The sequence below is a fragment of the Schistocerca nitens genome, chromosome 8 (genome assembly GCF_023898315.1).
Source record: "Schistocerca nitens isolate TAMUIC-IGC-003100 chromosome 8, iqSchNite1.1, whole genome shotgun sequence".
Classification (NCBI taxonomy): domain Eukaryota; kingdom Metazoa; phylum Arthropoda; class Insecta; order Orthoptera; family Acrididae; genus Schistocerca; species Schistocerca nitens.
This window is the reverse complement of record NC_064621.1, coordinates 141,892,105-141,918,730: the sequence shown is the minus strand read 5'-3', so window position 1 is coordinate 141,918,730 and position 26,626 is coordinate 141,892,105. Positions and strand designations below refer to the sequence as shown.

The 26,626-nt window shown below is 41.3% G+C and overlaps 1 pseudogene; it reads left to right on the top strand.

The window, feature by feature from the left end:
• Positions 1-24,575: 24,575 nt before the first annotated feature.
• Positions 24,576-24,693, top strand: LOC126199845 (5S ribosomal RNA; annotated as a pseudogene).
• Positions 24,694-26,626: the final 1,933 nt, after the last annotated feature.

Here is a 26,626-nt window from a genome sequence, read left to right as displayed (position 1 = left end):
TCGTACTGTGTCTTGTGGATTCCACTGCTTTTTGCTTTCGTTTTCACGTGCGCTTCGTCTTTTTCTTGCGTCATCTTCCGAAAATATGAACTCTAGTTCCCTTAGAATACCTTTAAATGCTTCGACGTCATTGCCTCCGCGACCTACTAATGATTGCTGGTATTTCAATGGTAGCTTCATCGCGCATAATTTAATCAACTCTCCGTCACTGTATGGTACATCTAAGCATTGATTTTTCTTTGCCATTAATGCGAAAAATTTGACGGGACTCTTCTCTCCTGAATTTTCAAAATATGGGTTCTGTAATAATTCGTACTTCACTCTGTTCTGTTCTTCGCTGGACCAATGTCGTGAGAGAAACTTCTTTCTCAAATCTTCGTACGATCGGCATGTCGCTGCAACATTCTGCATGGTTTCTGCGACTGTTCCTGACATGTGTGCACATATAAAGTCTAATTTGTGTGCTAGCGTCCAGTGTTCTGGTAATCCTACTCGGAATTGATCAATAAAAGTTCGTGGATGTAATGAGTTTCCTTCTCGAAAGAGTTGAAATTTTCTGTCTGTGAGGAAATGATCGTTGTCGTACTTCGTCTTAGTTCCATATGAAATTCGCGATTCTTCGCCACTTTTGTTTCTGATCATTTCTCCCGGTTGTGGTAGATCCATCGGATATTGTCCACTGTAACTTTCGCCTACCCTTGCGTAGTATCGTTGGAGTGGTACGCAATAATTTTCTTCCATCGGTTGTGAACGTGTAGCTGAATGCATTGTACTGTACTCTTCGCGACCTGGCTTTCCATTGTCAGGTATTGGTTCGGTATCTTGTCTGGCTAACCTTGCTGCTTCATTGCATGATCCAAACTGTCTTGAAACATACATTTGTGGTTCCGCATGTGTTTGTGATGACGTTTATTCATCAAAAATTTCGAAACGTGTTTGTTGCTGTGCAGGCTGTCTGATTTCACGTATGTTACTTTCCGTCTGTGATTGGAATCGCAAATGCGTAATATCTTCCTTAATTGCTTGTTTTTCCGGTGCTGTTACAGATACGGATGTGGTTGCAGACTCTGTGCTTGTTCGATCCTGTTCACTACGCTCTTCAATGGTTTGCAACAACTCTGTTCGCAATTTCTGAAATTGTCGCTTCGTTTGCGCTTCTATTTTGACTATGCGGTTATCATATCTTTACAGCGCTGCTTTTGTGTGTATACCTGCTGCTTGTCTAGTAATTATGTTTATCTGTTTCTCTAGTTCCTTGACTTTGTAAGTAGGCTGTTTATGTTTTTTTTATTGGTAACGCCACCTCTGTATGAAAATCACTGGCTGTGCTGTGTGCAGTCTGTGGCTGCTTTGCATTGTTGTAATACTCGCCATTGTAGTGCTAGGCAGCTGGCTGTGAACAGCACGTAGCGTTGCGCAGTTGGAGGTGAGCCGCCAGCAGTGGTGGATGTGGGGAGAGAGATGGCGATGGCGGAGTTTTGAAATTTGTCATGAACTGCTATATATATATATATATATATATATATATATATATATATATATATATATATATATATATATATATAACCAAGATTTTTGTGAGGTAAGTAATTTGTGAAAAGTACAGGTTAATGTTAGTCAGGGCCATTCTCTTGTAGAGATTATTTAAAGTCAGATTGCGTTGCGATAAAAAAAATATTGTGTGTCAGTTTAAGGACAGTCGTGTATAATTGTTCAAAAAGGGGACGTTTCATATGTCGACCCTTAGCCGAGGATACCTCACTGGAATCTTCTGATTTTTTTTCTTGTAGTTTGTGTAATTAGTGTAGCTTTTGTTTATTGCTAGCGCGTAATTGTAGAGAAAATCTCCTTTGTAGTTGCAGTCTTTCATTGTTGTACAGTAAAACAGGTGTGGCATGCATGTAGATTTGCACCAAGTATTTCGCAGCTGCAATTAACTACATATTATTTTCAGTGCTATGTTAATGTGTTCTCTTATTTTTGCTCTTCAAATTGTGCTTTTCTGTGTTGTCGTGTGAAATACTGTGACAATAATGGCGTGTGAAAATCGTAATACTAGGCTCCAAAGTAAACTGCGAAATGACAGTGAAAACGAAAGCAGTGTGTTAGCGCCACCGAGTAATGAATTAACTGATGTTCAAAGTAATAATTTGGTAACTGTGCATAGGGAAATGGAGCGGGCGGCAAACAATGGCGTAGACAGTGAAACAATTAGTGAGCAGGGAAGCATTATCGATCGGTCGGTCGGCAACAGCTCGCCTCAGGAATCCGAAATGACAGGACACAATTTCGCAAATACTGTAGATTCAGGTTCTGGGTCATCACCGTTTTCTCAAATGAGTCAAGACACATTTTCTGCTTGTCAAAATGTGAATGTTGCCGGTGAAAATGCACTGCCAAAACGCATAGAGAAACAGATTCCAGACACTAATACACTATTATTGCAATTAATGCAACAAATGGAACAAAATCAGAGACAAATGGGACAAAATCTCAAAAAGTTAGACACAGTGGAACAAAATCTCAAAAAGTTAGACACAATGGAACAAAATCAGAGACAAACACAGCAACAGTTAGACACAATGGAACAAAATCAGAGACAAACACAGCAAAAGCTTCAAAAGTTAGACTCATTGGAACAAACTCTTGAACAAACACGTGAAGATTTAACTACTGAGTTACATAACATTGAATCGAAATGTCAAAAAGTCTGTAATGACGTAAAAACACAAATTTGTGAGCATTTCCAACCTATTTTTTCGCGGCATGAAAATGCACTACAGAATCACGAAGCAGCCATAAAAGAACTGCAAACTACTGTTCACGAAAATCATGAGACCTTGCAAGCTAAATTTGACTCAGTTGCATCTACCGATTCGGTTACGCAACTTGCAAAAACTCAGGAAAACTTAAAGGACACAGTAGATACTCTGAAACTTGGTTCAGAAAAACACACTGAGGAAATGTGTTCACTATCGGAGAAAGTAGCCGAACTTTCGGATCAGTTCACTAACTTATCTACGAAGGTAGATGATAATCTGAATGACACAAAACCGGTAGTCTTTAATGACACAGAAGAGAGCGAACAAATTAGGAAACTGAAACAAAATCTGAATCAAATTAATACGCAACACCAAAGAGAAATCCGCGAAGTACAAGATCAGCTGACACAGGTAATACAAGAATTACTTATTTCAGAGGACACTCGCGCCCCAACACGGGAAGAGGGACTTAGAAATACGGAAAAGACGCAAAATAATAACACAGGGCAATTCGGAAGTTATGGAAGAAACTGGCAATGTGCACCAAATTTTGAGATGGAACGGCCGACACGACCTAACAATGACCGATATGCGACTCGCCGACATGATGATTTTGACTATAAGCTGTTCATTACTACACGTAAATTCAAAACGTTTAAGAATTCTGCCAACGACATTCATCCACAAGCGTGGCTCCATCAATTCTCTCATTGTTTTCCTCCCAACTGGTTATTAGAACACAGATTAGAATTTATGTGTGGCTACTTAGAGAATGAACCAGCTGTAAGAATGCGATCGGTCATTCACGATTGCCACAGTGAAGGAGAATTTTACCATGCCTTCCTCTCAGCATATTGGTCTCAAGCCACACAAGACCGAGTAAAACATAGCATCATAATGATGAAACATTTCGAACAATCTGAATTTTCCAGTATTATGAAATATTTTGAAGACATGTTGCATAAGAATCAGTATCTTTCAAACCCATACCGCCCCTCAGAACTCATCCGAATTTGCTTAATCAAACTGCCTGAACATTTACGACATATTATTTTGGCAGGACGTTGCAAAGACGACATTGAAGCTTTTCAGGGACTGTTACAAGAACTGGAAATTGACACTGACAATCGCGGAACGCGAGAACAGGAACACAACAATTACAGGTCACATCTGTCACAATTCCGCGATGACAGAAATAATACACGACAAGGCTATTCTTATAACGTAAATCGTGACCAAAACAGACACCACCCGTATGACAACCGTTGGCAGAGTAGTAATAATTACAGGGAAAGATCACCTCTCCGCGGTAATGACTATTACAGAGACAATCAGAGAAACAGACAATATGGGAACCAAAATAATTATTATTACGGGAGACAGAATAACTTTAGACGCAACGGTCCAGCGCGCAGTTACGATTCAGGGAGAAATTCTCCACCACTTAACCGACAAGAAAGAAACTACAGGAACTACCAACATGACGATAGACGATGTGATCGTAACGACAGACCTGAATTGCATCAGAACTGGCGGGATTTAAACAGGGCAGGGCCCTCTCGTCACGGTGAATTTGTAGAAGTTAGGTCTCCAATTCCCAATAACGACGCGCGCCAACAAAGAGACAATAGGCAATGACTCATACCGCAGGCAGCCACAAAAAGTTCGTATGAGACTAACGACGCAGCTGCCGTAGCTAGTAATTACGTAAAAATGGAAGACATTAGGGACATCTTACTCCAAGAACACGACGTAAAACATAACAACATTGCATATCCTGTGATTCACATTACAGTAAATGACGTAAAATTTACGGCAGTACTTGACTCTGGCAGTCCCATTTCAGTAATTAGTGAAACAGCCTTGTACCTTGTCAATGTCTGTTCTCAATTGATTGTAACCTGTTATTAAGTTTCCTATCACTTCTTGAGATTCTTTTGCCTCGTCTTCAATATGACTTAGGTGTAACTGAATTTTTTTGTTTTGTTCTTTAATCGCACGCATTTGTCTCGTGGTTTCTGCACTTTGTTCCGTCATTTCTGCATTCTGAATTTTAATTTGGTTCGCAATTTCTTTATTTTGTCTTGTCATGGTTTCCGTCATTAATTGTAATAATTCTGCCAGATTGGTGGGTCCTATTGCGTTTTCTTCCGACGTCCTACGCTCTGTGTTATCGCCCAAGTGTTGGTTTGCAACCGATTGCATTGAACTGTGCTGTGACACGTTTCTGCTCGCATTCCTTGTACTCTGTGGTGAGGAAGCTCTGATTACTTGTACTATGGGTTCTACGTATGCAAGACGCAAGTTAGAATCCTCATCGACTGTCTCTCTACTTTCCTGCTCCTCTGTCGTATGCTGACTTACGTTTTTTATGCCTTGACGTACATTATCCTCGTTATGGTGCGTTATATGTCCTATTTCTCGCGATACTGCATCGTCTGTTGTACTGTCCTCTATTCTCTGTCCATTTTCATGCTGCGTCTCTACCTCAATTCGGTCAAGGTCTCGATCTGCCATTGCTAATCTTTCCGAAACCCTTGTTTTCTGTTTTAAAAGCAATTCACGCGCCCTACTTCGCGTCAACATGCGCTCATACGATCTCACGCGTTTTATAAACTTTTTGCACACACGACTTGACAATCAATTCACTTACTTGTTGGGTCAGAACCAACTGGTTAACGATGTATCCGCCACCTGTACGCTTGCATTGGAGAGAAAACTTAATTCTAACAATATTAAAATTCATAACTTAATTATGCTATTGTCTCTGCCAGAATGTCTCACTTTTATTAAATACTTTATTACTATCTATCGCTGCAGCTACTGTTTTCGACTATTTATAACATCCTAAAAAAAATTTTTTTATTACAAAAATTTTTCAACAGGATATTTTTCTGACCTAGTTAGGCATATGGTAGACCTTCAATCATGGAATTTACCATCCTGGCAGGGTCGCCATTTTCTAACATTCTGCGTGGTGTCTGCCACCATACCCTCTTATCCCCAACCTTCATTTGCAGAAAGTGTTGATCACAACCTCGAGTCCGCTCTCATTGTTTTTCTTCAGCATTCTCTCCCTCCATTGAACTTGGCCTTCTTTCATGTTTAGTTACCCCTTACCTCCCCGCTGGGGAATTTATGGTTGATCAATGGCTTCCTCCTGAAAATGTGACCACAGAGAAAAATTGGAAGCGTTCCCATATGGATATAGAGGACGCCCACCAGAAACAAACACGCCGTTACAACAAGGGGCGTAGCCCCTATAGGGTTTCGCCAGAAGATAATGTTTTCGTTCGTAATTTTGTTGTTTGGGGAAGGGATAAAACGACTATTTCCAACAAATTAGCACTGCATTTAGAGAGTCCTTGCGAAGGTTTAGTGGTCTTTAATGCTGTCAGACTGTTCGTCTGAAACATATAGACTAGGAAGATTTCTAGAGTCCATGCATCTCAGGTCGAGAAAGGGGGGCTGTACTTCCTTCTCGTTGGAAGAAAAGAGGATGGATCCTTCAGTTTCCTGCCGGGAAGGATAAGCTGTAGGGCTGAGGTGCGATAACTCGAAGTGAGCATTTTGAGTTTTCATTTGATTTCATGCTTGGCTTTGGTCTCAGGAGGATGTGCCGGCCACCTCGTGCAGCTGGGAAGAGTGTCTCTGGGTCGCAAGGAGTGAGGAACAGACTCTAGTAAGCAGCGGTCGCTTCCTTCTTCCAGACAGCCCCCTGTGTTGATAGTGCACGTTTTGGTACCAGGGGCAGCTAGAGCCAGGGTGAGTCTCTTGCAGGGCCAAATCACTTCGGCTGTGCCTTGGACGTCCTGGGGAGCGGGTAGTGTGTTCCACTGGAACAGTATTTTCTTACCTCATAATTTGCTGATTTCTTTCAACTGAGAGTGGGTGAGAGCCTTCTTGTAGGTTTTATGACACTTGTCTGACATCCTGTCTCATCTCGTAAGCATGTTTTCACAATGATTGATATATTGGATAGTTCCAAGGGCGGCTGTTGGCTGGTTCGATTCCCTAATGTAAAGTGAACCCCTTCGTGTTAAGCACTGGTGGTGGGCTAGCTGCCCTCATTGCGTGAATTTGTTATTTCCGCTGCCTCTTCTGGTTGGTCTGTTCCTCCGTAACAGCTTGCTGTTGGGTGTAAGTGAATTGTAAAATTGTGCTAGGCAACGCGAGGCAAGCTCGAATCTTTTCTTAATATCAATTATTGAAGATAGTTTTACTGTTCGTTATCACTGGGGATTTAATTCTCGTGTGTGGATTGAACAATAGTTATTTCTGATTCGTGTTTTAAGCATCTGACTTGCAAGCTTGAATTTTATCCGACTGGTGCCTCGTTAATATGTGTTAAGTCTAAATTTGGCCTAGGGTGTGATGGGCTCATTTTTACCATAAGTTACAAATTTTGCCTGGGTTGAGCCAGATGCATGCGATAGCTTCCAGTGGGCTCTCAGAAATGGTTCAAATGGTTCTGAGCACTATGGGACTTAACATCTGAGGTCATCAGTTCCCTACAACTTAGAACTACGTAAACCTAACTAATCTAGGGACATCAGACACATCTATGCCCGAGGCAGGATTCGAACCTGCGTCCGTAGCGGTCGCGCGGTTCCGGACTGAAGCGCCTAGAACCGCTCGGCCACTTCGGCCTGCGCAGTCGGCTCTGTACCAATCTGTTTCTTTTCGGGACGTGTTAATACTGATTGCCAAGGACCAGTCTGTTTGATATAGCAAGACCCTTGGGCCATGCTGTGAGCACTATCATTATTAGTATCGTCCTAGTTGTTCATACTCGTATATTTGTTTCTGGCGTGGTCGCGCTCGCTAACGCTTGTGTCCGGCCCACTCTAGACCTTCCCTGTTTCCGTCCAGTGCCTAAATAAAAAAAAAGGAAAAAGGGGTGTCATGTATATGTACATTTATGTTTGATATATATCAACTCCACTACTGTTTTTTCATGGCCAGTCTTAGTGTTTTATAGATGTGGTTCCATTTGGGATTTCCGGCCACTGGACTGTGTAGTGGAGCTGTGATGTGTGTCTCGTATGGAGGCGAGCACCTTGGTGTGCCTGTTGGAGGGGCTGTGCGTTGTACTGTTTCAGTTTTAACTTTCTGAAAACTGACTTTTGCATAAGCTTTTGTCATTATTGTCTTGAGCGGTGAGATAATTAATTTTTTTACCCCCGATGTTTAAGTGCAGCTTTGATATAATTATTGCTTCTGGGACAAATATTTTTATGCTATTTTGAAACTAATTTGCATAAACTGTGATCATTGTTGTTGTGTGCGGTGACAATTAGTTATTATGCGATCCTTGTTGTTCAAGTGCACCTTTACGATCGTTGTCGTTCTGGGATAAAAAGTTCTAGCTATTTATAAGCTGATTTTGCACAAGCTTTTGTCATTATTATTGTGTGTGGCAAAATTATTAATTATTCGAGCCCAATTTATGAAGTACAGCGTGGTCATTGTTATTGTTCTGGGATAGCATTTTTATGTAACTATTTAAAGTCTGATGTTGTCCATTAGGGTTGTCATTTGATGTTGTGCAGTAGAACCACTAACTGTTAACTGTGGAGATAAACTTTGGGTTTTTCAAAGGGCTGACCCTTTGAGTAGCTTGTCATAAACGGTTTTGAGGTTCATACCTGTAATCGAAATTTCGTTATCATGAGACAGAACCTTTTTTCTGTCTAAAGGTGCCTCTCATCAACGGGGAAGGTAGTTTTTTAACTTCACTCTTTTGTAAAATAAACTTGTTGTGTTTAACTATGAATGTACTCCACAGACACTTGAGTTGCACCTTGCTTCGTATTAACACAAAGAGAGCATCACTAACGGAAGTGTTTTATCTCCATTCTAATTTTCTATTTGATATTTGATGTTACTTTATGACTGAATGGATAAGTAATAGCAAAAACGTAATTTATGAAAGGAATGAAAAGAAATTACTGAGCGTTAGGATCTTTGTTCTTGTAGCAGAGTATCGTAATTCTGTTGGCTTTCAAAAATCGTATGACAAATCTTTCAGTTCAATGTTGAGTAAGACACGAATACGTTTTAAGAATAAGAAGAGCACTCTATTGAAGAGAGGCTTCAGATATAATATGAAGTCAAACGTTACTGAGCCAAGTAAGTGAAAGTCTTACTGTAGATCTTAAAATTGGTCTTGGTTGTGTAACGACGGAAAGTTCCCAAAAGGTTAGAATAGCCCATGATGTTTATAACATTCGTAGTACAGCTGAATTTAATGATCACTTTGCAGAAAATCCAGATTTAAATATAATTAAAATATGAGTGCAAAGCTTCAGCAGAATGAAGCCTCTAAAACAAGACCTGGAAAAGTTTGCTGTCGTTTTTGCCAGTGAAGAGAAATATATCCCCAAAACTTTAAAATTCCTTGAGCAAAATAATGTTTCCGGGTTGGACGATGACCAAACTCCCATCTTACAAAAGGAAATTAGGTGATGTAATTGATGGCAAACATATTTTGACGCGTTTTCTAAGTAAACTACTGATTAATATGAATTTGCAGGTTCCTGTGGTACGTTCTCTATTCAAGTTCCACAAAATAAGTAATCAATTTAATTCGACTGAAAGCGGAATTGGTAGTGTGTACCGTGAATTAGCTGGGATTCTTCATGGAAAACGTCAAAAATCAGACTTTTTTCATAACAATTACTTAGCAACTAATAATAAAATCTTCGTAAATAAAAGAAAAAGAGCTGGAATGCAGCCTAGATACAAAATTAATATATTTCGTTATTACTAACATTTACACTAATGTGACAGTTTAAAAATTGTTGGTGTCATGGAGAAAAAAATGCATGCAAAAAAAAAGGAATGAGCAAAAATACAGAGCTTATATTATGGCTAGAAATGTTAAATACACTCCTGGAAATTGAAATAAGAACACCGTGAATTCATTGTCCCAGGAAGGGGAAACTTTATTGACACATTCCTGGGGTCAGATACATCACATGATCACACTGACAGAACCACAGGCACATAGACACAGGCAACAGAGCATGCACAATGTCGGCACTAGTACAGTGTCGCAGCAATGCAGGCTGCTATTCTCCCATGGAGACGATCGTAGAGATGCTGGATGTAGTCCTGTGGAACGGCTTGCCATGCCATATCCACCTGGCGCCTCAGTTGGACCAGCGTTCGGGCTGGATGTGCAGACCGCGTGAGACGACGCTTCATCCAGTCCCAAACATGCTCAATGGGGGCCAGATCCGGAGGTCTTGCTGGCCAGGGTAGTTGACTTACACCTTCTAGAGCACGTTGGGTGGCACGGGATACATGCGGACGTGCATTGTCCTGTTGGAACAGCAAGTTCCCTTGCCGGTCTAGGAATGGTAGAACGATGGGTTCGATGACGGTTTGGATGTACCGTGCACTATTCAGTGTCCCCTCGACGATCCCCAGTGGTGTACGGCCAGTGTAGGAGATCGCTCCCCACACCATGATGCCGGGTGTTGGCCCTGTGTGCCTCGGTCGTATGCAGTCCTGATTGTGGCGCTCACCTGCACGGCGCCAAACACGCATACGACCATCATTGGCACCAAGGCAGAAGCGACTCTCATCGCTGAAGACGACACGTCTCCATTCGTCCCTCCATTCACGCCTGTCGCGACACCACTGGAGGCGGGCTGCACGATGTTGGGGCGTGAGCGGAAGACGGCCTAACGGTGTGCGGGACCGTAGCCCAGCTTCATGGAAACGGTTGCGAATGGTCCTCGCCGATACCCCAGGAGCAACAGTGTCCCTAATTTGCTGGGAAGTGGCGGTGCGGTCCCCTACGGCACTGCGTAGGATCCTACGGTCTTGGCGTGCATCCGTGCGTCGCTGCGGTCCGGTCCCAGGTCGACGGGCACGTACACCTTCCGCCACCACTGGCGACAACATCGATGTACTGTGGAGACCTCACGCCCCACGTGTTGAGCAATTCGGCGGTACGTCCACCCGGCCTCCCGCATGCCCACTATACGCCCTCGCTCAAAAGTCCGTCAACTGCACATATGGTTCACGTCCACGCAGTCGCGGCATGCTACCAGTGTTAAAGACTGCGATGGAGCTCCGTATGCCACGGCAAACTGGCTGACACTGACGGCGGCGGTGCACAAATGCTGCGCAGCTAGCGCCATTCGACGGCCAACACCGCGGTTCCTGGTGTGTCCGCTGTGCCGTGCGTGTGATCATTGCTTGTACAGCCCTCTCGCAGTGTCCGGAGCAAGTATGGTGGGTCTGACACACCGGTGTCAATGTGTTCTTTTTTCCATTTCCAGGAGTGTATAATTCCGTAGAATTTAATAGAAAACTTTCTTAACAAACAGATGACCTTGCATTGGTTATGCACTAGCAGATATTCTATCAGACATTTTAAAAAATTCTGTAGAAGCAAAATCTTTTAGAAGCCAAGTTTATACACTTTGATTCTTTCAGTTCTGTTAGCGGTACATCGATGATATGTTGATTATGTACGAGGGAACTAAAGTTGCAGTAAATCAAATCTTCGAAATATTTTATAACCTTCATGAGGAATTTAGCTATACATGCGAGTTACAAAGAGAAAATCGTTAGCTCAGTTTTTTGGTACCCAATTGACCATATATTTTTCATATATTCCGTAATGCAGAAAGCATCAGCAAACTGCAACTTCTGATTCAACACATCCTCTGTCCCATAATACAGCTTTCTTTCATGCAGGTGTCTATAGAATTGAGGTCACACTTTTATCACTAGCTAAACTAATGAAAAGATATATTTGATTGAATCCACAGCCTCTAATTACGATTACGAACCCTCAAAAAAAATTGTTGAAGCGAAAACTAATGAGAATAACCATCGAAATGAGAATAATGAGAACGATAAGCATATTTCAATAACTTATTTGGGGTTCAGAGTCTGTTGGTTAATAAATGTGTATGCGAAGTTGTGTTTTCCAGAAATAGCGGTTTACAAAATAATTTAACGCGCATTCACGGAGCACTTATTAATATCGGGTGACACTCCAAAAGGAGTGGATGAGATGACAGTTCTACACAGAGAAAAGAAAAGCTGGAAGCTTCATGTCTTGCAAGAACTTTAGATCTTTATACATGTGATCAGTAAACATGACCACATGTTAAATGAACAGTTGTAAAACAAACGTTTCCCTAACACTCTGAAGCAGTTGCTCGTAATTACAAAATGTTTAGGGGTGTGTTTTTTTTCACTTCTCTTTGGGAAATGTAGTTTTCCCGTTACTTACCGGACTCCACATTTCCTTAAAGACAACACATCAGTGGCACTGTATTCTGATTAAGCAGGTTTCACATACTGAATATTTTTCTTCTGTGAATATTGAAATATCTTGTTAAAATTTTACTATAATACATTCTTTCTTAATCTTCATCAACACATCTATTTGTGTTTAACCATCTAATTCATTTCGTGGAATGTATTGTCAAATTCATTCTTTAAGAATTATTTTATTTCTGTAGTATTTTCTTTTACAATGTCCTTGTTTTTACACTATATACAAAACACAAGGCCCCGGGAGTAGACAACATTCCATTAGAACTACTGATGGCCTTGGGAGAGCCAGTTATGACAAAGCTGTACCATCTGGTGAGCAAGATGTATGAGACAGGCGAAATACCCACAGACTTCAAGAAGAATATAATAATTCCAATCCCAAAGAAAGCAGGTGTTGACAGATGTGAAAATTACCGAACTATCAGTTTAATAAGTCACAGCTGCAAAATACTAACGCGAATTCTTTACAGACGAATGGAAAAACTGGTAGAAGCGGACCTCGGGGAAGATCAGTATGGATTCCGTAGAAATGTTGGAACACGTGAGGCAATACTAACCTTACGACTTATCTTAGAAGAAAGATTAAGAAAAGGCAAACCTACGTTTCTAGCATTTGTAGACTTAGAGAAAGCTTTTGACAACGTTAACTGGAATACTCTCTTTCAAATTCTGAATGTGACAGGGGTAAAATACAAGGAGCGAAAGGCTATTTACAATTTGTACAGAAACCAGATGGCAGTTCTAAGAGTCGAGGGGCATGAAAGGGAAGCAGTGGTTGGGAAACGAGTGAGACAAGGTTGTAGCCTCTCCCCGATGTTATTCAATCTGTATATTGAGCAAGCAGTAAAGGAAACAAAAGAAAAATTCGGAGTAGGTATTAAAATTCATGGAGAAGAAGTAAAAACTTTGAGGTTCGCCGATGACATTGTAATTCTGTCAGAGACAGCAAAGGACTTGGAAGAGCTGTTGAACGGAATGGACAGTGTCTTGAAGGGAGGATATAAGATGAACATCAACAAAAGCAAAACGAGGATGATGGAATGTAGTCAAATTAAATCGGGTGATGCTGAGGGGATTAGATTAGGAAATGAGACACTTAAAGTAGTAAAGGAGTTTTGCTATTTAGGGAGTAAAATAACTGATGATGGTCGAAGTAGAGAGGATATAAAATGTAGACTGGCAATGGCAAGGAAATCGTTTCAGAAGAAGAGAAATTTGTTAACATCGAGTATAGATTTAAGTGCCAGGAAGTCGTTTCTGAAAGTATTTGTAAGGAATGTAGCCATGTATGGAAGTGAAACATGGACGATAACCAGTTTGGACAAGAAGAGAATAGAAGCTTTCGAAATGTGGTGCTACAGAAGAATGCTGAAGATAAGGTGGGTAGATCACGTAACTAATGAGGAGGTATTGAATAGAATTGTGGAGAAGAGAAGTTTGTGGCACAACTTGACTAGAAGAAGGGATCGGTTGGTAGGACATGTTTTGTGGCATCAAGGGATCACAAATTTAGCATTGGAGGGCAGTGTGGAGGGTAAAAATCGTAGAGGGAGACCAAGAGATGAATACACTAAGCAGATTCAGAAGGATGTAGGTTGCAGTAGGTACTGGGAGATGAAGAAGCTTGCACAGGATAAAGTAGCATGGAGAGCTGCATCAAACCAGTCTCAGGACTGAAGACCACAACAACAACAACAACAAAATGTTAGATCTAAGACAAGTAAATGTGTTACTGCTTCAGTTACCCATTTCATAAATTTGAGCTTTTATATGCTAATAGCGCCCTGCAGGCGCCATGCCTGCGCTACTTCTCTTGGCATCATAACTAGTTGCCATATATTTAGTTCAACGTTTCTTCTCATGATACGTTATGCTTGTGATGTAATTCCTCTTGCTTGTCATGGAGGACTTGATCTTTGATTTCTTCTTACATTTTTAACTTAATGTAAGTTATGTAAGTATCTTTCTCTTCCATGTATTTCAGTTCACTGTCTTAATGTAGTGGGTATTTCAAATGATTATTTTGTAATACGTCGAGTACCATACATGTGACCTGATTCCTTCTGACGATTATACTCTAGTGGTATTGAATCCTGTACAGATGTCATTAGAATAAAGTTTATACGACCGATTGGCTGTATACATAATTACTGAAAGTTTATCTACGATTGCTGCTGTCAGTCACGTTTAAAACTGTGCAAAGTAAGAATTAGGGTGGCGTAAATTTCTTTGTATCGTCGAATGAAATGTAGCTAGAAAAGGCAGGCGGCTGAAAGTAGCGCCAACTGGTAGTGGAAATATTCTTTACTTTTCGACAGTGGTAGGCCCACTAGAAATAAAAGAGTTGTAATTACGTATGGCACGAGGATCTACAGAATCTATAAATTTATTTCGGGCTGGCACATAGGAATGGCGCTTTCCACGTGTGGGCAGCTTTGACTGTAGAGACACAGGGACAGACTATCTGTTGAGATAATAGGCACTATCTGTACACTGGCACCATGGTCGAAACTAACCTGTCCGGCGGTGAGTTCGCAGTGTGTGCATGTCAGTGGCATGTGATGGTTTGAGGTACATATTCCAGTCTATGTTATCCTTTAGGTTTTCCTTCTACCCACACTGAACATAATGAAATTTAGTAGACCTTAGTGAACCTCTTCTATTGTTTGTAGTCTTTCAAATACCTTCTTAACTGGCTACAATTTTTCTGATGCAATATGGTGATGCTAGATTTGCCAGTGAACTTTTTGATACATGTTTTCCGGTAGCTTTCTCTCTCTCTCTCTCTCTCTCTCTCTCTCTCTCTCGCTCTCTGTCTATCTGTCTCTCTCTAACCCTCTAGCTCACCCCTTTTGTCACTCTAGTGTCACTGCTATAATTTCCCAATCAGTCAATTAAAAATTCATCTTACATTTAATGTAAGTCAATAATTCTTACTTCCCTCTGATATTGATTTTGTCTTACCATAATGCTCATGTTTAAAGTAAAATATCCGGTTTCTGGTGTTAGTGGTAAGAAATGTGTAGTTTTCCATTCATTTACAGTTTACTTCTAAATTTTGTTTTTAACTATCTAACAATCAACTTTTTATTCTTGTTGATAATATGAGCTTGTGCTCTTAGTCTGTGGTTTACACAGTTCTTTTATTTCGTAATAGCATGCAATGAAACTGCATACTTATGGATATTAGAACGAAGGTTTCTGATCATTGTGAGCATTTAGCTGAAGGCTCATTCCCTGTTGCTATGAGAATCTACTGAAAATGCTTTCTGAGATAGAGACAAGACATTACTCCCATAAGCAGCGACAATCAAGCCCTTAAACTTCCAAGATATTCATTACGTGTAAATCACATACCTACAATATGCAGTTTGGAAATTTCTTGACTTATGACGTTGGATAGAAATAGACCTCCACACTCACACACGTTAATAATTCAGTGCAACGAAATAGAAATGGTGTGGCACAGTTTGTACTTTAATATTGCTTACTGAGTAATAATTCGTAAGGGGCAGTGAGTGAAAGTGAATATATGTTGGCTGTCTGCTTTTAGCATCAAGCACTGAAGTGAGGATGTTTCCCTAGTTTCGTAATGGTTGTCTGAATATATAAAGAATATATAAGCCAAATAACTCAAAAAGAAATTCATGGATGTCAGTATCACATAGCATACAAATTGTAGGTGCGAAATCAGTCCACACAACACAGAATCAACGGCAATTGACGAAACAGCTCCCGTTCTTGACCAGACCTGAAACCTGGTAACATGTGATTGATGTCTGAGTGGTTGTTGATCGTAAAGTGATGCCACCGTGTTCGGTAATATGACACCCATGCAATGTAGCACATTCGTGTCGCTTAATACAAGGAACTGTATTCCAATAAATTCGAAAGAGCTGGATTCATAAGCTATTGTGTTGTAACTGAACACAAGGAAGTGGTTTTAGAAACCCACAGAGGTATTCAAGCCTACAATTACCAGATACAGATTAATGCAAGGAACTGTCGGGTCTGTATTCCAATAAATCCGAAAGCAATTGTGTTGTAACTGTACACAAGGAAATGGTTTTACGAACTCATATAGGTATTCAAGTCTACAATTACGAGATACAGATTCGCGACAAGCAATTCGAACATCACATTCTCCTCACGTTTCCTGGAAACGTGAAAACTTAATTCATACTTCAGGAAAGGGTAATGATGTGAAATAAAAATACACTAATATAAAAAAAGTTTTTCTTAACCCACAGGAACAATTTTCATCGACGGGAGTAAGTTGGGAGCACAATAATTACAAACAAGTCACCCATCGAAAACTCAAAGAAACAATACTAATACTCGAAGGCTGAATGGGCGTGTAAAAGTTAAAATACCGAGACCTCTAAAGGACAAGCAAAAGCTAAAGTCATGCAGGGCACCAGAATGTTTAAGTCTGGTGTATCGCCACTGAAACACAAATATTACAAAGTCCAATAGCTGGGCACCATATTGGGGACCATGTCTCTTCAGCGTAGAGGCCATCAACGGTATAGGTCCGCAGCCGGCCGTCCCTGGTGGCGGAGGCCGACATGGACGTCGTCGTCGTAGCAGCAACTGCTCCAAAGTTAGATCCTGATTGTGGAAATGATTTCAAAATCGGTGATTGCTCCAGGAAACTCAGCTGAAGCAACTCTTGGAGCGAATGCTGGGTGCTATCCTAAATACTGCCTTGCCCTAAGATACTTGAGATACTGCTTTTGCTCGCGTGGTCCTTAGAGGGGAAAAAGTCCGTGGAACTGTGATCTCTGGCAGTGCTTAGGTTGCCGCCTGGTGGCCTGGCTGATCGTGCCCACCACTTGAGTGTCACCTGTAGACCTGTCTGCGACGGGGCGGTGTCGGTCGTCTTCGTTTTTGTTAACGCTATCGTTCAGTCCACCTACCTAGATACGATTCTTGCTCATGTCCGTTCACTCTGTGCTAGCAGGTACGTGCTAGGCGGTGTAAAGCAGCGTTGGTGAAACCACCACCTAATACCTACCACACAGAGGCCGCGTAACTCTAGCTGAAAGTCAGTTCCTGAAAGTTCTTGATTAAAAAATCTGCTGTTCGGGATATTCAGTCTACTTGCAGAAAAGCGTTGACGGTTAACTCTGCTTTTTATTCATATTGAAACACATGAAATGGCTATGAAGTCCGTATTTAATATGGTAAAACGTTATCATTCAAAGTTCCCTGTCTGTATAACAAACATTTAATCAAAAGGTAGCCAGAATTTTAGTGAGTCCGCACCGACTAATTTTCACATTCTACCAGTCCCAGTCCCGCAACTATTCGCGAGTTAAACATTCGGTCGTTTCAGTAGTCTTTGTAAGAGGTGTTCGCCAAAATATTCCGTACAAAGCACGAAACACGCCACGTGCAGTTGTTACTACGCCCGGAAAGTTCACACGCTCATATCTCTCAGACTATTTATTTTAGAAACACCAAACTTTCAATGTTCTTAACTCCAGTCGCTTCGGTCACGATATGTTCGAATCGAAATTAGCTCACTATTTCCTCATTTTACAGAGTATTTTTAAGGAGCGATTTGACATCGTGTTATCCGAAGACCGGAGAGCAAGCGACTCTCCCCTCAAGGTACTCCCCTATATGCCCACTCCTCTTTTCGCTCGAGAACAGCTTAATTCTGATAAACGAAGTGCTAAATATTCTTCAAATTGATAAATAAACTTATTTCGCTTCTAACTTCCATTCTGGCTGCTTTTATACAAAAGCAAACACATACCGACATACGTCACCTGAATCTTGATTGCAACATAACTTTCCCACGGTTCGTTAGTACAAGGTTGTACGAAAAATGAAGCATAAAATTTTAACGTATGTCACACATACCCTCTCTCTATCATTCTCACCCATTCACACGGCAAAATATATAATCAAATAATAATTGTTGCCGATTTTTGTATTACGTAATGCACAGCGATTAACGTTTTAAAAATAAAATTCTAATTAATTGATTTTTATGCACTGATAACTTTGGAATGGCTTCAATTGATAATGAAAGTCAATCTGCTATTGTTCCTAACTTGGTTTTAAAAAACAAGCGTAGGTTTAAGGAGTTTAAGGTAATTGTCTTTATCTCCAGAAATGTAATAAATAAATATCTGAAATTTTGACAGCATCATTCCATTAATAACAAAAGGCTGTGTACCAAATTTGAACGAAATCGGATAATAACTAATATGGATTATTTAGATTCGTAAAGGGTATGAATCTTCGTATCGACTGAATGTTACGCTATGCAGTTCTGATGACAGGCATCATTGTCAGCTGTGCTGTGAGCAAAGCGGAAAAAAAAACCAAAGCCATCCTGCAGCCACCGTACAAGACGGATGTATGCCTTACTGCAATGAATGTCACTCGTAGTAACTTGCTGCGTTACACTATCCCCTGCGAGACCTGTGACCGCATAGCCCATCTGTATTGTAGGATGCTGCTGAGTAAAAGCAAGGCCTCGACACATCAGGTAACACCTTTGAAGTGGGAGCTTGAGGAAGTAAACAAAAAGTATTGTAGGACGCTATAATCAGCTTCAGTGGAACTAAGGATAAGCAACCTAAAAGCTTCCATTCCAGTACGCCCAATCACACAGCCCCATTCCTGCTCATGGCGTGATCGCGAGCAGGCGGTGCTCTCTAAGCTCTCCAGGATGACGAAGCTCCACCACAGCAAGCAAACTCCGGGCCACTGGGACCGGGCGTGCAAGGCCTGTGGCGCCAACAGGCGCCATATCTAGACGGGTGGCAGATTCAACCAACTCATTACGTTCAGACACAATGTGTGCATGTCTGCATACCACTACTATTATTCTCTTATTGTCTTACAGCAAAAATGTATTTCTAACTGTTGGAAGTTAAATGCAAAACGTCTGCAGGTTGCAGCTACTTTAACAACAGTACGTGATTGCGAAGGAAATTCCCCGTGTCTTACGTAGAAAGAAGGAGAGCCAGTAATAAGACGTCAGTTACAAGTACTGGGAAATCCCCATGGTATTTTGCCGTGTACATTTGTCTGGTGTGATTTCGTTCTCCACCCACTTGCTACAGGTCATTCACGCGTACACAAGTCGCATATTAACCGTTGATTATTTGCTGATACGAGCTATTCAAGAAATTGTGATGTAATTAATTTTTCTGTGACCGTCATTAATTCTCTTTTATTCAGTTAAGTAATTTCCAAGCGTGATATAAATGATTATTTTATGTCTCATAAAACAAACTTTACCAAAAAAGCATATATATATATATATATATATATATATATATATATATATATATATGGTCAGTTTTTTAATTATTTTTTCTAACTGATAATACTAAATAGCCCCTACTTTACCACGTTACCTGTTGTTAACAATATGTATCTAATAAATCACTGTTTCAGATATTACCCTCGGCCGAACGCAATACATAGCATAATACGGTCAGTACAACTCACGTGTGAGATCAAAATTAGCTTTCGCTAAAGCTTAAGAGAAACCTCATTTGATTTAACTAATCAGTGTAAAAGTTTTACGTTTTCTTTCCTAAATGCTTTTTCACAGTGATTCAAATGGTTCAAATGGCTCTGAGCACTATGGGACTCAACTGCTGAGGTCATTAGTCCCCTAGAACTTTGAACTAGTTAAACCTAACTAACCTAAGGACACCACAAACATCCATGCCCGAGGCAGGATTCGAACCTGCGACCGTAGCGGTCATGCGGTTCCAGACTGCAGCGCCTTTAACCGCACGGCCACTTCGGCCGGCTTTTCACAGTGAGAACATTTTTAAAATGATGCTAATAGGGATACGTCATTTCCACCCCAATAAATCATCTTTTCGTCGAAGTTAGTTCATATGTCAATAACACGGCTAAGTTTTAAAGTAACCTATCGATCGTGGTCTCATTTTAGAGAATATGGGCAAACGTTGGCACTAATATTCGTCCGATATTCATGCAAAACTAACATAATTAACTGCGCAATCAGAAATGTAACCCAGCATTTCCGACTTTTGGGATTAGTTATCTGACCATTCAAAAATGGTTGAAATGGCTCTGAGCACTATGGGACTCAACTGCTGAGGTCATAAGTCCCCTAGAACTTAGAACTACTTAAACCTAACTAACCTAAGGACATCACACACATCCATGCCCGAGGCAGGATTCGAACCCACGACCATAGCGGTCGCGCGGTTTCGGACTGTAGCGCCTAGAACCGCTAGGCCACTCCGGCCGACTCTGACCATTCCTGGAATTATACATCCAACATTTTGTTTAGTGTCATAGTCGGGGGCAAATCATCTCACAAACTTCATGTTCAGGAATTCAATTTGTCTCATGTATCTTAAAATACATGTGTTCAAACTATTTAGGTACTGAACGTAAAGAAAGAAATACGGAGACAATTTTTAGAAATTCAAGCATCACCTTCACTGAAGCCACTGGATGACTAACCTCATTCTAGGGAAGTCACACATACACACACATACACACACACACACACACACAATAAGAATAATCTCATAGAATTGCTGTGTCCGGCTGTGGGCTGATGAAATGAGTAGCCTGTCACTCTATTAGGTAATCTTTTATGGAACGACTATAACTGACTTTCTTGGTTAGATCTGTTGTGCTATTGTTTAAGCATATTGGGGAAAAGTGGAAGGCGTTGGGTTTAATGGAAATGAAAATGAAAGCCCATGCTTCTTGACAGAGCGTATGGGAACGATGCGGGAGACCCGCACCGCCGTACTATGCAAGGTCGTAAAGGAGGTGGTTTGACGTTGCTTTCCTCCGACCGTTATGGGGATGAACGATGATGACGAAGACGACACAACACCCAATCATCTCGATGTAGGTGAAAATCCCTGACCCCGCCGGTAATCGAACCCGGAACCTCCTGCTCGGTAAGCGAGGACGCTACCACAATACCACGAGCGGCGGTTGTTGACTGTAAGGACGCGCTATTTCACGAAGTGGCGTCCAATTGAAAGACTTCCAGGAGGCCTTTTATCTCTTTTAGAGCACACTCAGTTTGCATAGTAACTAAAGAAAGGCTTTACACAAGTATAGAGACTAGGACATCTACTTGGGTACTAAATGGCTCTGAGCACTATGGGACTCAACTGCTGAGGTCATTAGTCCCCTAGAACTTCTACTTGGGTACTAAAATCATCGTTAACCGTCTGCCCACAAGATGGAGTGGAAAACGAACTGCCAGCCCGATTTGCCATTGTGCGCAAGGACGATGCAGCTCAGGTCTTATACGTAGCTAGTGTATATATTCCTGTTGTCCGCCTCACTCACAGTATAGGAGGGATCACCTGATCCGTGGAACGTACTAGCGCTATGGAATTCCACCCGATTTTGTTGTTAACGACCTTCCAATCCATTTTATAGACAGAGATTTAAATTATGATTCATACAAAAACTCAATACATGAAACACATTCCTCAGCCCTGAAGTACTTTATTTTGTGTTATAATTTGAGAAGGTCAGGCAAAGTACGTGGCTGGTAAATATGCAGACGACTGCGCCGGTGAAGTACAGTGGTAGAGGGTCAGGGCTATGCTGAGAGGTGACTACCACCGCGCCGCACTTACCAAGCTGACTGAGGCGGCCGCTAACAGAAATAACGAACTCTGGCATTGCTTGGAACCAAAATGCGTCCGCTGGTCATTGCCTATCTCGTGCGATCTTATAAGGCACACAGTGGTTGCGCGATTGGGAGGTGGTCATTTAAATGTGGCTTAGCTGTTTCCTAAATATAACTCATTGGGTTACACAAAATGTAATGTAAGCAACTATAATTAGTGAAAATGCACCACCACAATCTGTCTTTATAACGGCCTCACTGGTTTTGTTTAATTTGGCACGCTCTTTGTTTCAGTTTGTGATTTTATCGAGAATAGAGTAATTATTCAGATAAATGTACACAACAATATACTCCAAAAGTCAGTTACTTTGACACTGTGTTATGAAGATTATTTCCAACTGTTTCTATGTAACAGCAAAGAAAACCGCTTGAGAGGTGACAATTCTAAGGGATTTCGTTGCGGTTCATTATTATTGATAAACAATTACGTGTTTCGCTTAGAGCCGGCCGGAGTTGCCTAGCGGTTCTAGGCGCTACAGTCTGGAGCCGCACGACCGCTACGGTCGCAGGTTCGACTCCTGCCTCGGGTATGGATGTGTGTGATGTCCTTAGGTTAGTTACGTTTAAGTAGTTCTAAGTTCTAGGGTACTGACGACCTCAGCAGTTAAGTCCCATAGTGCTCATAGCCACTTGAACCATTTTTTTCGCTTAGAGAGCGGGCTGCACGCACGTACAAATCCCGCGGATACTGTGTTGCATTGCATCCCGCATGAGTTAGGTGAAATTAAAGGCGGACGGCCGCGCTAATTTGCACTTGTACATGGTAGGCAGCGGACAGATTGTAATTTTCTACAGAGTATGCGCGTTGCATTCGTGTATGATACCTGGAAGAGTCGAGCCCGGCGTAGTGACGGCTGAAGCACTTGGCTGGAAATCCAAGTGTCACGAGATCGAATACGGGTCGTCGGACCATAACAGTTCGATACATCCCATACCGCCCAACGTTGAAAAGTAAGTCAGATCGACCATAGTTCGCACTACAAGTTGAACTGTAGGTCCCCTTTCTCTCGGTAGGGCTACTAGGATAGGTTGGGAGTATGCAAGTCGCCTATGTTGAGTCCATTTGAAAGACTTATCGCAGGCTTGTGGGTCATCTGACGTTATTATTGGCCGGCCGCGGCGGTCTTGCGGTTCTAGGCGCTGCAGTCCGGAACCGCGGGACTGCTACGGTCGCAGGTTCGATTCCTGCCTCGGGCATGGATGTGTGTGATGTCCTTAGGTTAGTTAGGTTTAAGTAGTTCTAAGTTCTAGGGGACTGATGACCTAAGATGTTAAGTCCCATAGTGCTCAGAGCCATTTGAACCATTTGAACGTTATTATTGTTATTACTATTATTGTGGTGGGTGAAACGGAGACTCCCTGGATTTGGTGTGCGAAAATACATTTTTCTACGAAACACGTCATCCAGATTACAAAAGTGGCGTAATAGGCGGTGACTTAGAGAGAAAGACGCGCAAATTTTGTGTTGTGGCAAAATAGCGGAAACGAAAATGACCAAACTGAAATATATCAGCATAATTACCACCTATATCATAAAGAATGTAACAGAACATAAATACCTCAGCTCAAACACCGAGATAATTAGTTTTTGAGTTATGTTCGTACATTTAAAACATTTGTTTACTGCCCGGTGCAGGCACTTTTTAAAAAATTCAGTTACCATAGTTACTTGGAGATGCAGAACTCTCATCGTTAGATGATTATCACACGTACAGTGGAATCACAACACACAAATAATGCGGTGGAGTTAACAAACGAACTCAAATTAGTGCCTCTGGAATCCTCTGGTGTTCAACAACTCAACACTTCAGCTACTGAACCAGTTCTTAACGTAATATTTGTTGTTAGTGCACAGTTACTGTGTAATCTTTTTCTGTCCAGTTCGCAAGAAAAGATATGCCTTATTAAAAATATAGTCTGTATTTTAGAAAATCATAAAATGAATTAAAATTCTAATAAGTAGGATGCTAACCTCAAACAAATTGTTGTCTTGACCATGATCCAAAGCGCTTTTTACAGCTCGTTTAATTTTTCTAATATTTGGTACAATAACATTTTGAATAATTTGGAACAGCTCTCGACAATAACTGAATAAACGATCTGTATATGGCCAAAGCACTATGCAAAGACAGTTAAATTCGTCATAGTGTTCTCGTTTCTTGTTAATTTTGTGCATATGGGTTCACTGCTTCTTAGAGGCAAGCACAAAAAAATTGTGGCACGAAATGTTCCTCATCTGAACTACTGCTCTTCGACTGGCGAACTCACGACCAGCGTTGCCGAATTGCTGGAACGCCGAGCCCCGGCCGGTGTAAGCTTGACTACCGCCGTCCGCGGCGGTCATCACAGCGTTCTGCGCATGCGTTCAGCCGCACTTCAAATCAAGATTTTTAGCAGCAGAACAGTGCAGTGTTAGGCTTATTTATTGCGTTCTCCAAAACAGAGGTCCTCCATACACCCACATACACATACACGTTTATTCACCCATACATACTCCGAAATGCATGATCAGAAAACTAATTTAACTGATTTTTGTCAAAAAACGCAACACTCCCATGGACAGGCCCCTTTTTTTTGAGATATGGTATGATAGGTAGTTCATCGTTCTTGGAGTACATGATAACAAATTCAGGCGTAATGAAACACACTTGTCACAGTAGAGTGTGTCCAAAAAGTCGCGTCAGTACACAGATATCATTTGACTGCCCCTTAAAGTATCAAACTGTTGATGCAACAAAGGAAGTATCGGAATATTAGTTTCAATACCCAGTGTTTGTGAAGGATTAAATTGTTGTATTACAGAAGTCAATAAATTCATTATTATGTAAACTGGCAACGGCCTTGCCGCAGTGGATACACCAGTTCCCGTCAGATCACTGAAGTCAAGCGCTGTCGGGCGTGGTCAGCACTTCGGTGGGTGACCATCCGGGCCGCCAGGCGCTGTTACCATTTTTCGGGGAGCACTCGGCCTAGGATGATACGGCGGGCAGATGGTCCCGATGGGCCACTTGTGGCCTGAAGATGGAGTGCATGTGTAAAATAATGTTAAAATATTGTGTTGTTGCATAAGCTCGTTGCGTTTTTCCATAAGTGTAATAAATGCAACAGATACACAAGTTGTTGTTGTTGTTATTGCTGTTGTTGTCTTCAGACCAAAGACTGATTTTATGCAGCTCTCAGTGCTACTCTCCCGTGTGCAAGCCTTTTCATCTCCGAGTAACTACTGCAAACTACATCCCTGTGGATCTGGTTGCTGTATTCATCTCTTGGTCTCTCTCTAAGGTTTTTAACCTCCACGCTTAAATCCAGTAATAAATTGGTGATCCCTTGATACCTCAAAATGTGTCTTACTAACCGATCCCTTCATTTAGTCAGTTTGTACTACAAATGTCTCTTCTCCCCAATTCTCTTCAGTGCCTTCTCGTTGGTTATGTGATCTACGCATCTAATCTTCAGCATTATTCTGTAGCAACACATTTCGAAAGCTTCTATTCTCTTGTTGTCTACATTGTTTATCGTCCATGTTTCACTTCCATACATTGCTACGTTCCATACAAATACTTACTGACACTTAAACCTGGACTCGATATTAACAAATTTCTCTTCTTCGAAAGTGTTTTCTTGCCGTTGCCAGTTTACATTTTATATCCACCCTACTTCAACGATCATCAGTTATTTTTCCAAATAGTAAAACTCATCTACTACTTTTAGTGTCTCACTTCCTAGTCTAATCCCCTCAGCTCACCTTATCTAATTCGACTACATTCCATTATCCTTCTTTTTCTTTTGTTGATGTTTATCTTATATCCTCCTTTCCAGATAGTGTCCATTCCGTTCAATTGCTCTTCCAAGTCCTTTGCTGTCTCTGACAAAATCCCAACGTCACTCGCAAACATAAAAAGTTTTAATTTCTTCTCCCCGGACCAAATTTTTCTTTAGTTTCCCTTACTGCTGGCTCAATATGCAGATTGAATAACATGGCAGATAGGGTACAACCTTGTCTCACTCCCTTCTCAACCATTGTTTCGTGCCTCTCGACTCTTATAACTGCCATTTGGTTTCAGTACAAATTGTAAAATTATTTTCGCTACCTGTATTTTCCACCTTTAGAATTTGAAAGAGAGTATTCCTGTCAACATTGTCAAAAGTTTTCTCTAGATCTACAAATGCTATAAACGTATGTTTGCCTTTCCAAAACCTATCTTCTATGAGAAACGTAGGTTCAGTATTGCGTCGCGTATTCCTGCATTTCTCCAGACTCCCAACTGATCATCCCCAAGATCGGCTTCTATCAGTTTTTCCATTCTTCTGTAAAGCATTCGTGTTACTATTTTGCATCCGTGACCTATCAAACTGATAGTTCGGTAATTTTCTCACCAGTCGGCATCTGATTTCTTTGGAATTGGGATTATTAGTCTATATTCTTCTTGACGTCTAGGGGTATTTCGCCTGTCTCATACACCTAGCTCACCAGATGGAAGAGTTTTGTCATGGCTGGCTCTCCCAATGCTGTCGGTAGCTCTAACGGAATGTTGTGTATTCAAATGTTCAAAAAATGTTCAAATGTGTCTGGAATCTTATGGGACTTGACTGCTAAGGTCATCAGTCCCTAAGCTTACACACTACTAAACCTAAATTATCCTAAGGACAAACACACACACACACGCACACACACCTCCGCCGGGACCAGCCTGTTGTGTATTCCTGGGGCTTTGCTCGACAAGCCTTTCAGTGCTTTATCAAATTCTCCTCGCAATATCGTATCTCCTTTTTCCCTCTACTTCCTCTTTCATTTCCATAACATTGCCCACAAGAACATCTCTCCTGTATAGCCCCTCTGTATACCCCTTCCAGCTTTTTGCTTTCGCTTCTTTGCTTAGGA